We start from the raw sequence: 13,417 nt of genomic DNA on the forward strand, positions 1-13,417 counted from the left end.
GAGGCCTTGTTGCAGTCTGTGTTAACACATGGTGATATTTATACGCCAAGGTTAGAAAGAGGAAGGCTCTAAATCACCCAAAAGTTCAGATACAAGCCAGCAGTTACCAGACTAATATGCAGTGTTGATCCTGGGCAAAGTCAGGGAATAGATGATGTGTCTGTGATGAGCCTGTGTATTTCTGCTTGTACCCTCTTCCCTCTTCTTGAGATGTTATCCTCACCCTATTTTATTTGGAGCAATTGAGACCCTCCCAGATGTCCTGGAAGTCCCAACAACTAAATGACTACTTTACCTCCTCATGACTGCTACTCTGGCAGCTTAAGACTCTCAAGGTTACTGATGGTAGCTTTTGTCCATTTCCTATAACCACATTATTAACCTGGAAGATTTTTCAGCTCCTTTCCCTCCTTTCAAACAGCTACAAGATAATCCATGATAAAGGCACTTGACAATGTTGCCTCTGATTACCCATTAGCATGGGACAAGGCAAGGATGCTGAAGGTTGGGGAGAGGGGTCATCAAGTTCACGGGTCAATTTGCATTGGTATGGGGACATCTGAGCAGACCTTTTTAGAATCAATCCGCTGGGGGAACATATACAAGGAAGCATTCAAACCACAGTGCTCAAGCAGAATGAACACTTATTTCACAGACACAATTACAACTGCCAGGGGAGAAAATTTTTCTAAAACTATTTAATCTCTGAAATGGGCAATAAGCTTGTCAGCCTCTTGGGCATTTCAACCTTGGTGCAATGGTTCATAGCAAGTCTTTCTATGACCAAAACCCATTGGAATTCATCAAGTGTCTTCATTCTTTCACAATAAAATTCTTTTAGGGCTCCGAGGATGAGGCAAGCTTTGTGTGAGCAATATATGCTCCTCTCTGTCACCAGTGCAAAACCTGGGGAAATGATAGAGAAAGGAGCATTAAAAAAATGAGGATGCTCATCCTGCAAGAGTTTGAGATGCTATTTCTAAGGCAATTTCCCCCTCAAATCAACAAGTCCAATTCAATTCAAGTCCAATTCAAGCTTGTCTTCCAGAATGTCCAGTAAATCTGCAAAGACATGAACTGTGTACTTGTTTCTGTATCACTTTCTACCCATCCTCCTTTGCGCCCCACAAATTCATTATGGCTATGAAAGGTATTAAGATTAAGATGAGAATTAGTAGTCCGAGAATTTGCTAGAACTAGCCATTTTCCCCCCTATCATGTCTATTAATGACTGCAACATTATAAACAATAAAGTTTAATTAGGAACTAAAGTGTCTACAGCAATTAAATATGAAGCAAGTATTAAAAAACACAGCATGAAGGATCATATTTTTAAAGCATTTAAATTGCAAATGATGTTATTGACAGAACTTTTGCAAGAAAATTTGTTTGGGAAAAGAAAAAAAAAAAGAAAGAAATCTAAAGTGAAGTGTTGACTCCCATGGCATTTACAGGCAAATAAATATTTAGGATGGATCAATTTGCAACCCTGAGCAGATGCTTCAGGAAATGTATTCAGATAATGGGAGCTGTCCTTAATTTCTACCTCACTAAGTCAATGAGGAAAAAAAATCAACTTAAAGGATTCTAGAGTAATGACATGACTCATTAGTGTTAAGGCCACTTCAAATTATAGGATTCATCTTCAGTTACTGAGAGAAGAAAATTATTAATGAGCTTCATGCATGAATATTTAGAAAGGGATGCACTCACTCTAGGCATAAAACTATCTGAGCCTGTAATCACAGAGTTTGAGGTTTCTGAAACCAGATTCTTAAAAAAAAAAAAAATTGCCTCACTTTGGTTCTATAGCTTGATAAACAGTGCTAGAAATGGAAGCTGTGTGCCAACTAAGACATTAAGAAGAGCTCAGAGTATTGTAAACTACAGGAACAGGATAAAGGCTGGGGAGAAAGGAAAGTTCCAACTTCATGGAAAGATGCAAAAGAAGGAGGAAGGTGAGTCTTCATTCCTCTATGTTTATGCTACTCCAAAGTACAGTGGAAGCAACTTCAGAACAAAATGGAAAGATAACCAGAGGTCAGGCATTTTTTCTAAATGCTCTGAAGTGCTGCATGGTTTCTGCATTGGTCACTGGTTTTGGCATTTGTTCTTGAGTGTGAATCTGGACAGTCAGCTTCCATCTTTAACTCCACCACACATTATGCCCCTTTAGAGAGATGTTCATTTGAAGGCTTTTTTTCTTTTCTTTTTTTTTTCCCCTGTCTTTGCCTTTTTAGGGCCATATCCGCGGCATGTGGAAGCTCCCAGGCTAGTGGTCCAATTGAAGCTGCAGCTGCCGGCCTACGCCAGAGCCACTGCAACGCCAGATCTGAGCCACGTGTGGGACCCACACCACAGCTCACGGCAATGCTGCATCTTTAACCCACTGAGTGAGGCCAGGGATCGAAACTACAACCTCATGGTTCCTAGTCAGATTCATTTCTGCTGTGCTACGAAGGGAACTCCTGAAGCCTCTTGTAATAAAAGTTTGGTGTATGAAGGAACTGTGTAGAATGAGTAGTCTTATTTTTTGCAAATAAGATATATAAATAATAGTATTATGCAAAATGAAATATTCATGTGTAAAGTCAAAGGAGAAGTCCAGAATGAGGAGCTTTCAAGAGATTGGGAAGTTTGTAGCCAGTGGTGGCACCTCTTGTACCAGTCATGAGAAAGACATTAATGTTCTCTATGCTGGGTTTGAATACTGCCAAAACAAATGGGCATTTGTTCATTGGCTCATGGGATGACCTACACCACTTATAAATTATCTCTAAGGGAAGGAAGGAAACTGAGACAGATCTTTTGGAATTCCTTTCTAAAGGTCAAGAATAATGGCAATTCTATTTTCTACTACAATTAGGTCTCTTCCTACTCTGTGTTTGAACTACAGAGGAAGAGAAGTATGGCATTCCCAGTAGAAGTCTTCAAGTTGACAGACTGATCTATTTTTATTTAATTTAAATTTACTTTTTCTTTTTTCAGTGTTTGTGAACATAAGTAAACTGATTATATTTTATTTATTTCCTTAATTTAATTTTTAAAATTATTTCCCCAATACAATTTTTTTCTACCGTACAGCATGGTGACCCAGTTACACATACGTGTACACATTCTATTTTTGCACATTATCATGCTCCATCATAAGTGACTAGACAGAGTTCCCAGTGCTACACAGCAGGATCTCATTGCTAATCCATTCCAAAGGCAATAGTCTGCATCTATTAACTCCAAGCTCCCAGTCCATCCCACTCCCTCCCCCTCCCCCTTGGCAACCACAAGTCTATTCTCCAAGTCCATGAGTTTCTTTTCTGTGGAAAGGCTCATTTGTGCCCTATATTAGATTCCAGATCTAAGTGATATCACATGGTATTTGCCTTTCTCTTTCTGACTTACTTCACTCAGGATGAGAGTCTCTAGTTCCATCCATGTTACAGCAAATGGCATTATTTTGTTCTTTTTTATGGCCGAGTAGTATTCCATTGTGTATATATAGCATACCTTCCTAATCCAATCGTCTGTCGATGGACATTTGGGTTGTTTCCATGTCCTGGCTCTTGTGAATAGTGCTGCAGTGAACACACGGGTGCAAGTGTCTTTTTCAAGGACAGTTTTGTCTGGATTTATGCCCAAGAGTGGGATTGCTGGGTCATATGGTAGTTCTAGGTATAGTTTTCTAAGGTACCCTATACTGTCCTCCATAGTGCTTGTACCAGCTTACATTCCCACCAACAGTGCCGGAGGGTTCCCTTTTCTCACACCCCCTCCAGCGTTTGTTATTCATGGACTTATTAATGATGGCCATTCTGACTGGTGTGAGGTGGTAGCTCATGGTAGTTTTGATTTGCATTTCTCTACTAATCAGGGATGTGGAGCATTTCTTCATGTGCTGGTTGGCCATCCGTATATCTGCCTTGGAGAAATGTCTATTCAGGTCTTTTGCCCCTTTTTTCCATTGGGTTGTTGGCATTTTTGCTCTTGAGGTGTGTAAGTTGTTTGTATATTCTAGCGATTGAGCCCTCGTCAGTTGCATCATTTGAAACTATTTTCTCCTATTCTGTAAGTTGTCTTTTTGGTTTCCTTTGCTGTGCAAAAGCTTCTCAGTTTGATTAGGTCCCATTGGTTTATTTTCGCTTTGATTTCTGTTGCTTTGGGAGACTGACCTGCGAAAACATTTGTAAGGTTGATGTCAGAGAATGTTTTACCCATGTTCTCTTCCAGGAGTTTGGTGGTGTCTTGTCTTATATTTAAGTCTTTCAGCCATTTGGAGTTTATTTTGGTGCCTGGTGTGAGAGTGTGTTCAAGCTTCATTGCTTTGCATGCCGCTGTCCAGGTATCCCAGCAATTCTTGCTGAAAAGACTGTCTTTTTCCCATTTTATGTCCTTGCCTCCTTTGTCAAAGATTAATTGGCCATAGGTGTCTGGGTTTATTTCTGGGTTCTCTCTTCTGTTCCATTGGTCAGTCTGTCTGTTTTGGTACCAGTACCACACTGTCTTGATGACCGTGGCTTTGTAATATTGCCTGAAGTCTGGGAGAGTTATGCCTCCTGCTTGGTTTTTGTTCCTCCAAATTCCTTTGGCAATTCTGGGTCTTTTGTGGTTCCATGTACAGTTTTGGATGGTTTGCTCTAGTTCTGTGAAAAATGTCCTGGGTAATTTGATAGGGATTGCATTGAATCTGTAGACTGCTTTGGGTAGTATGGCCATTTTTACAGCATTAATTTTTCCAATCCAGGAACATGGACTATCTTTCCATTTCTTTACATCTTCTTTAATCTCCTTGGTTAATGATTTATAGTTCTCAGCATATAAGTCGTTCACCTCCTTGGTCTGGTGTCTTCCCAGGTATTTGATTTTTGGGGGTGCGATTTTAAAAGATATTGTATTTTTGTGTTCCTTTTCTAATATTTCACTGTTAGTATACAGAAATGTGACTGGTTTCTGAATGTTAATCTTACATCCTGCTACCTTGCTGAATTTATTAATCAGTTCAAGCAGTTTTGGGGTTGAGCCCTTAGGGGTTTCTGTGTATAGTATCATGTCATCTGCATACAGTGACAGTTTTACCTCTTCTCTGCCTATTTGGATGCCTTTTATTTCTTTTGTTTGTCTGACTGCTGTGGCTAGGACGTCCAATACTATGTTGAACAACAGTGGTGAGAGTGGGCATCCCTGTCTTGTTCCAGATTTTCGTGGGAAGGCTTTCTGCTTTTCTCCATTGAGCATTATGTTTGCTGTGGGTTTGTCATAAATGGCTTTAATTATGTTAAGGTATGTTCCCTCTATACCCACTTTGGCGAGGGTTTTGATCATGAATGGGTGTTGGACTTTGTCAAATGCTTTCTCTGCATCTATTGAGATGATCATGTGGTTTTTGACTTTTCTTAACGTGGTGTATGACGTTGATTGATTTGTGTGTGTTGAACCATCCTTGTGCACCTGGGATGAGTCCCATGTGGTCGTGGTGTATGATGTTTTTATACATTGTTGGATTTGGCTAGCTAAAATTTTGTTGAGAATTTTTGCGTCTATAGTCATCAAAGATATTGGCGTATAGTTTTCTTTTTTGGTGGTGTCTTTGTCTGATTTTAGAATAAGTGTGATGGCGATGTCATAGAATGTCTTTGGGAGTGTTCCTTCTTCAACCTTTTACAAATGTTTAAGGAGGATCGTTTTAATTTCTCTTCATATGTTTGGATTAAATACATCCTAATTTTGAATATCATATATTCTATGTTTTATTTATTTATGACTACATCATTTCACTGATTTTTTTTCTTTTTATGATCATGCCCGTGGTACATGGAGGTTCTTGGGCTAGAGGTGGATTCAGAGCTGTAGCTGCCCACCCTATGCCACAGCCACAGCAATGCCTAATCCAAGCCGCCTCTGTGACCTATGCCACAGCTTGTGGGCAATTCTGGATCCTTAACTCACTGAGGGAGGCCAGGGATCAAACCTACATCCTCAAGGACACTATGTTGGGTTCTTAACCTGCTGAGCCACAATGGGAACTCCCATTTTGCTGATTTTTGAGAGAGAGAGATAATTACAGTGTCCAAATATAATTGTAAATTTATTTCACCTTATGTAATTCTAGTTAGTATACCTTATGTTTTCAATGTTATGTTGGTAAAAACCTAATCATTTTTAATTCTTTCCATTTAAATTCAAGTACATTTACAATTGCTAGGGCCAGTGTTGCTTTACTAGTGAAAGTTTACATTCAACTATTCTGGGCCATTATAATACAGGCTTGGACTATATATCAAAGTTTAATGTAGCTGAAACCTTTTGTGTGTCATATATGGCTTCTATTTTAAATATTTTAATTAATTCATATTTATTGTAATAACTGAAGTATTCATTCTGTGGTGGTTTGTTTTTTCCTTCCTTTCTGTGTGTATTTAGTTGATTTTACTGAGTTTTTCTTCATTACATACATAGTAATTACGCATTCCACTTTTTCAGTATATGCGTATATACACTGTGGAAACTTAGAATTTTAAATTTTATATTAACATTGAGTACTTTTCAAAATTAACCTCCTGAATAAGACTCTAAGTAATTTTTCAGTTTCTTTTCCCATCTCTCTTCCCCTTCCTGTGTTTTTTTGTAATGATCAGCAATTATATATTCAGGTTCTTTTTTTTTTAAAAAAAATAAAGCTTTGTTAGTAATTATGCATAGAAATTGTCTGAAGTGTCACGCCCTTATTATCAATTGTTTTAGACCTATCAATATACTTTCTGGTTAAATTATTCACCATCTTTTCTTATATATCACATCATCATCCTTTTGTAGAATCTTTTGTTTTTTTCTGGAGCATATCCTCAAGTTTTCTTTTCAAAAAGAACCTATGAGAACTTGAGTCTAAAAATTTCCCCTTTATTTTCACATTTACAAAATAATTTAAGTATAAAATGCTAGTTTGAAAATCAAGTTTCCTTAGAACTTTGAAGACATTGTTCTACAAGCTCTATGTGTCCAAATTCTCTGATGAAGAGAAGGACACCAGTCAGTTTCTTGTTCCTTTGTAAATAATCATCATTCACTGTACTGTCTAAAAGAGTAGCCACCTATATCACATGTGGTATTGAGCCTTTAAAATGTGGGTAGAATGAATTTTTAATTTCGTTACACTTTAATTGATTTAAATGTAAATTTATATATTCATATGTAGATAGGGACTACTGTATTAACACAGTTTTACAATCATGCAGATATAGCTAATCATTAATCTTTATTAATTTTCAGTATGGGCTTTCATTCTCCATGAGTCATTTTTTCTTTCATATTCCTCAACTCTGTCATTTGTGCTGTTTGTAGGAGAATCCCTCGTTTTGATCTTTGGGCTCATTATTCAATTTTCAACCATACTGCTGATATATTAATTTAGGTAATTTTGTTTTTAATTTCCAAGATCTCTGCTCATTTATTTTTCATTGAAGCCAGTTGTTTTCAACATAGATGCTATGTTTTTTAAACATTTATGAGATTAAAAATGTTTGTATATTTATAATATATATGCTTTTTTTCTTGTTTCCTCTGATAACTTATGTTTATTTGGTGGTTACTTCCTCTCTTTGATGAGTCAGTGACTCTTTTCATGCTGTAGTTTCCCTCAAATGTTTAGTGATTCATGCATGTTTGCTTATATTTGTATGTGAGGATCTTGATTGAAAAGTATTGATGGTGACATCTTATTTACTCAGCACAAATGAGAATCTCTGTGGACCTATCAGCAAATACAGACTCTGATAATAAGAGCCTTGGTTCCAGGTACTAGGTAAGGGAAGAGAGACTGTAACTAGTTAGACCTCTGTTTAGAGATAGTTCATAGCCTCTTATCTTGGCAAGCAGACCGTAAATTACCAGAAGTACTTCTCAGAATTCCCACTTTCTATAGCTCTTATTAGAGCTTAATCCTAGAGGCAATCATTGGAGTTGGCTGTGCTAAGAGCAAGAGATTGGCACAGTACACACACACTCACACACACACACACACACACACACACAGAACAAAATTACCCTACCAATCACCCACAGACTGTAACTTCTAGCTGTCATTACTTCTTCTGATCTTGTAGTTAGTTGGGGTTCTTCTGGAAATTTTCAATTATTTTGGAGCTCTCTCATTTATTTGTATGGCTTATAGATTCTAGAGACCTGCTAAGTTTGTTTTTTTGTTTATATTGGATGCATTTAGATTTAGAATTATTATATCTTCCTCATGGATTGGCACCTTATTGTAATATGACCTTGTTTAGCCCTAGTAACCCATTTTGCATTAGTTTTGGAGCTGATATTAGTATTGCTATTCTGGTTTTCTTTGGTTAGTATTTATATGGTACATGGTACCTCTTTGCTGTTGTAAACCCATGTAATTTTTTAAAACCCCACCTAGCCTGAAAATGTTAATCTTTTACTTGAACTGGTTTATATATTTATAATTAATGTTTAGGTTTACAACCACTCTTATTATTGGCTGACAGTTTGGCCTATCTGAAGGGTTTTTAAAAAACAGCTTTTGCTATTTTCCCTTCTTTGAGATGATTCAAGTGATTTTTGTCATTCATTTTTTTTTCTATCTAGTATCTTATCAGTTTTACATTTTTAGACAATTCTGCTTGAGGGCAATTTTTAATAAACTAAAATTTAGTCTATTGCTGGTTTTCCCTGTCTCTAGTCTGGTGCCCTCCATTGCTTGCAATTAAGAGCCTGCTCTAACCACTAGGCACATGTGCCATAGCAGGTCTGTCTTCTCAGCATCAGGAGACTACAGTTTTTTTCCATTCTACTTTTCAGAGTTTGTAATTTAGTCTTTTGCCTGTAGTCTTCTATCTGTACACTTTCAAACTTTGGAGTATATTTTGAGGGAGAAATCTCTTTTGTCTTGAGATTCCTCAAATATCCAATTTTATGAGTCCATTTCATCTAAATGCTGAAATATCTGCTGGTTTCCCTGTCTTCAACAGTGACCCTCTGCCTGTTGAGAGTCCAGGTTCCCAGCTTCCACATGTAAGAATCAGCACACGCTTTCAAGGAAAATGCAACTGAAGATTATTATTACTCCCTTTTAAGAGTCTCCTCTTTCCATGATTTTTGCCTCTCTAGTCCTCATTATTTCTATAGCTGTATATATTTTTAAACAGGGGATTTTTGTATTTATTTTGTATTGCTTTAATTTCTTCTCAGCAGGTGAATTGTTCTACCAAAAACTACCTTAATCTACAAGGGACAGAAAAGCCTGTCCATCTATTTTTATTCATGTCTCCAACATCCCTGCCAGTTTACTGCTCTGCTGTTAGGATGCCCAGTTTTCCAGTCTTACCATGCTTTGACAGCAATTTGCTGTAAGGTCACATCAGAAGTTATTTGAGAAGAAATTGAGTAATTTGAGTAAGCCATTTGATCTAGAAAGATTTTCAACTTTCTACTCTATACTTATCCGATTGTGTCTGTCCCTACTACTATATTATACATTTCTTAAAGGTAAGAACTATATGTTATTTATGATCATGCTTGCTTTAGTGCTTAGCATATGTAATCACATATAGTAGGTGCTCATCATTTACTTGTTAAAAAAATTATGAAATAAATGACCTAAGATGTTCATGGTCAATAACTTTATTGATATCTTCAACATTTTTGAATAGTATTGCTTTTAAAAATCCAAAACATTGTGTATAGTATTAGAGAAATAGAGACAAATATTTTGTTTCTTTAAAGAATGTGGTATAGTCCATACCCTTAAACAAAACCAATAATAAAAACAATTTGTTTCTAGCTTCTGGGATTTTTCAAAGAGAATTCTTTAAAAATGAAGGGCTTTAATCATCAGGTCCCTTTAGATTTTGTAGTGGTTCAAGAAATATAGAAAAAAATTGATATATATTTCATTTCCCTCCTAACACTTATATTTCCGTTTAAGAAAGAAAAAAAAACCACATACATGAAAAAGAAAATTGAAAAGAAATGTTACCCAATACATAAAAAGTCATACTTTTCAAAGATTATACTTCCATTTCTACATAATACACTCTCATAAGGAAATCATCAGTGCATTTTTTAGTCATAAACAAGGTACTGAAAAAAAAATGAGTAGCAATGTAAATGACTTTCTGGAAAGTGACATCTATTCCAATCTCAGAAAAAATTAACTCTCTGAAATATTAATTGATCATAATGAGGAGGCCAAACTTTAGAGGAGCCAGGGAGTATTTCCCACAGGCCCACAGCATGTTGCGAAGACACCTATGAACACTGGCTTTGAATTTAAATTTAAAGTAAAGTATCGGCCAATATCTTTGATGACTATAGACGCAAAAATTCTCAACAAAATTTTAGCTAGCCAAATCCAACAATGTATAAAAACATCATACACCACGACCACATGGGACTCATCCCAGGTGCACAAGGATGGTTCAACACACACAAATCAATCAACGTCATACACCACGTTAAGAAAAGTCAAAAACCACATGATCATCTCAATAGATGCAGAGAAAGCATTTGACAAAGTCCAACACCCATTCATGATCAAAACCCTCGCCAAAGTGGGTATAGAGGGAACATACCTTAACATAATTAAAGCCATTTATGACAAACCCACAGCAAACATAATGCTCAATGGAGAAAAGCAGAAAGCCTTCCCACGAAAATCTGGAACAAGACAGGGATGCCCACTCTCACCACTGTTGTTCAACATAGTATTGGACGTCCTAGCCACAGCAGTCAGACAAACAAAAGAAATAAAAGGCATCCAAATAGGCAGAGAAGAGGTAAAACTGTCACTGTATGCAGATGACATGATACTATACACAGAAACCCCTAAGGGCTCAACCCCAAAACTGCTTGAACTGATTAATAAATTCAGCAAGGTAGCAGGATGTAAGATTAACATTCAGAAACCAGTCACATTTCTGTATACTAACAGTGAAATATTAGAAAAGGAACACAAAAATACAATATCTTTTAAAATCGCACCCCCAAAAATCAAATACCTGGGAAGACACCAGACCAAGGAGGTGAACGACTTATATGCTGAGAACTATAAATCATTAACCAAGGAGATTAAAGAAGATGTAAAGAAATGGAAAGATAGTCCATGTTCCTGGATTGGAAAAATTAATGCTGTAAAAATGGCCATACTACCCAAAGCAGTCTACAGATTCAATGCAATCCCTATCAAATTACCCAGGACATTTTTCACAGAACTAGAGCAAACCATCCAAAACTGTACATGGAACCACAAAAGACCCAGAATTGCCAAAGGAATTTGGAGGAACAAAAACCAAGCAGGAGGCATAACTCTCCCAGACTTCAGGCAATATTACAAAGCCACGGTCATCAAGACAGTGTGGTACTGGTACCAAAACAGACAGACTGACCAATGGAACAGAAGAGAGAACCCAGAAATAAACCCAGACACCTATGGCCAATTAATCTTTGACAAAGGAGGCAAGGACATAAAATGGGAAAAAGACAGTCTTTTCAGCAAGAATTGCTGGGATACCTGGACAGCGGCATGCAAAGCAATGAAGCTTGAACACACTCTCACACCAGGCACCAAAATAAACTCCAAATGGCTGAAAGACTTAAATATAAGACAAGACACCACCAAACTCCTGGAAGAGAACATGGGTAAAACATTCTCTGACATCAACCTTACAAATGTTTTCGCAGGTCAGTCTCCCAAAGCAACAGAAATCAAAGCGAAAATAAACCAATGGGACCTAATCAAACTGAGAAGCTTTTGCACAGCAAAGGAAACCAAAAAGACAACTTACAGAATAGGAGAAAATAGTTTCAAATGATGCAACTGACGAGGGCTCAATCGCTAGAATATACAAACAACTTACACACCTCAAGAGCAAAAATGCCAACAACCCAATGGAAAAAAGGGGCAAAAGACCTGAATAGACATTTCTCCAAGGCAGATATACGGATGGCCAACCAGCACATGAAGAAATGCTCCACATCCCTGATTAGTAGAGAAATGCAAATCAAAACTACCATGAGCTACCACCTCACACCAGTCAGAATGGCCATCATTAATAAGTCCATGAATAACAAACGCTGGAGGGGGTGTGAGAAAAGGGAACCCTCCGGCACTGTTGGTGGGAATGTAAGCTGGTACAAGCACTATGGAGGACAGTATAGGGTACCTTAGAAAACTATACCTAGAACTACCATATGACCCAGCAATCCCACTCTTGGGCATAAATCCAGACAAAACTGTCCTTGAAAAAGACACTTGCACCCGTGTGTTCACTGCAGCACTATTCACAAGAGCCAGGACATGGAAACAACCCAAATGTCCATCGACAGACAATTGGATTAGGAAGGTATGCTATATATACACAATGGAATACTACTCGGCCATAAAAAAGAACAAAATAATGCCATTTGCTGTAACATGGATGGAACTAGAGACTCTCATCCTGAGTGAAGTAAGTCAGAAAGAGAAAGGCAAATACCATGTGATATCACTTAGATCTGGAATCTAATATAGGGCACAAATGAGCCTTTCCACAGAAAAGAAACTCATGGACTTGGAGAATAGACTTGTGGTTGCCAAGGGGGAGGGGGAGGGAGTGGGATGGACTGGGAGCTTGGAGTTAATAGATGCAGACTATTGCCTTTGGAATGGATTAGCAATGAGATCCTGCTGTGTAGCACTGGGAACTCTGTCTAGTCACTTATGATGGAGCATGATAATGTGCAAAAATAGAATGTGTACACGTATGTGTAACTGGGTCACCATGCTGTACAGTAGAAAAAAAATAAAAGGTATAAAAATTAGGTTGTATTTAAAAATATATACAGGTATAACTTCATAGAAATAAATGACTCCTTTTTAATATCTAGAGAATATTTATAAAAGCCACAAAAAGCCACATTTTGAAAAGCAGAAATTACAGTCTCCATTTTATACCTAAACAGAGTATAAAACCTGCCACCCCTTCCTACAAAACAAAGAGAAACAATAACCAAAAAACTCTCCAAGTATAAATGCAAAAAAACCTTTACTTTTAATAAATCTTTAAGAGGAAATCAAAATCTGTCTAGAAGCAAATAGCAGTAAATAACTATGAAAAATATAGAAAATAATTAAATAATTAACTTAATGTAATAAGCAAACATAAAAGATTATTGAAGGCAGGAATTAATAAAAGAAAGTAAACATAGCAATAACTGAAGGTAAACCTTAAAAAGATAAGATTGATTACTAACTGCAAAAGCTGATTCTTTGTAAGAATAAATAAGATCTTTAAGAAATCGACAAGTCTAATGAAAAACTATATGAGATAATTAGGTAAGTAAAAAATATTTAAATTTTTTATATGGCAAAAATAAAACATTAAGAGTATACTTAAAAATTATATTCACTAGAACACTAAAAGTATAA

At 36.8% G+C, this 13,417-nt stretch overlaps 1 protein-coding gene across 2 annotated transcripts in view; it reads right to left on the reverse strand.

Moving 5' to 3' along the window:
- ST6GALNAC3 (ST6 N-acetylgalactosaminide alpha-2,6-sialyltransferase 3) overlaps positions 1–13,417 on the reverse strand; it is a 576,243-nt gene that overhangs the window by 109,256 nt on the left and 453,570 nt on the right. The window lies entirely within an intron of this gene.

The sequence above is a fragment of the Phacochoerus africanus genome, chromosome 8 (assembly GCF_016906955.1).
Source record: "Phacochoerus africanus isolate WHEZ1 chromosome 8, ROS_Pafr_v1, whole genome shotgun sequence".
Lineage (NCBI taxonomy): Eukaryota > Metazoa > Chordata > Mammalia > Artiodactyla > Suidae > Phacochoerus > Phacochoerus africanus.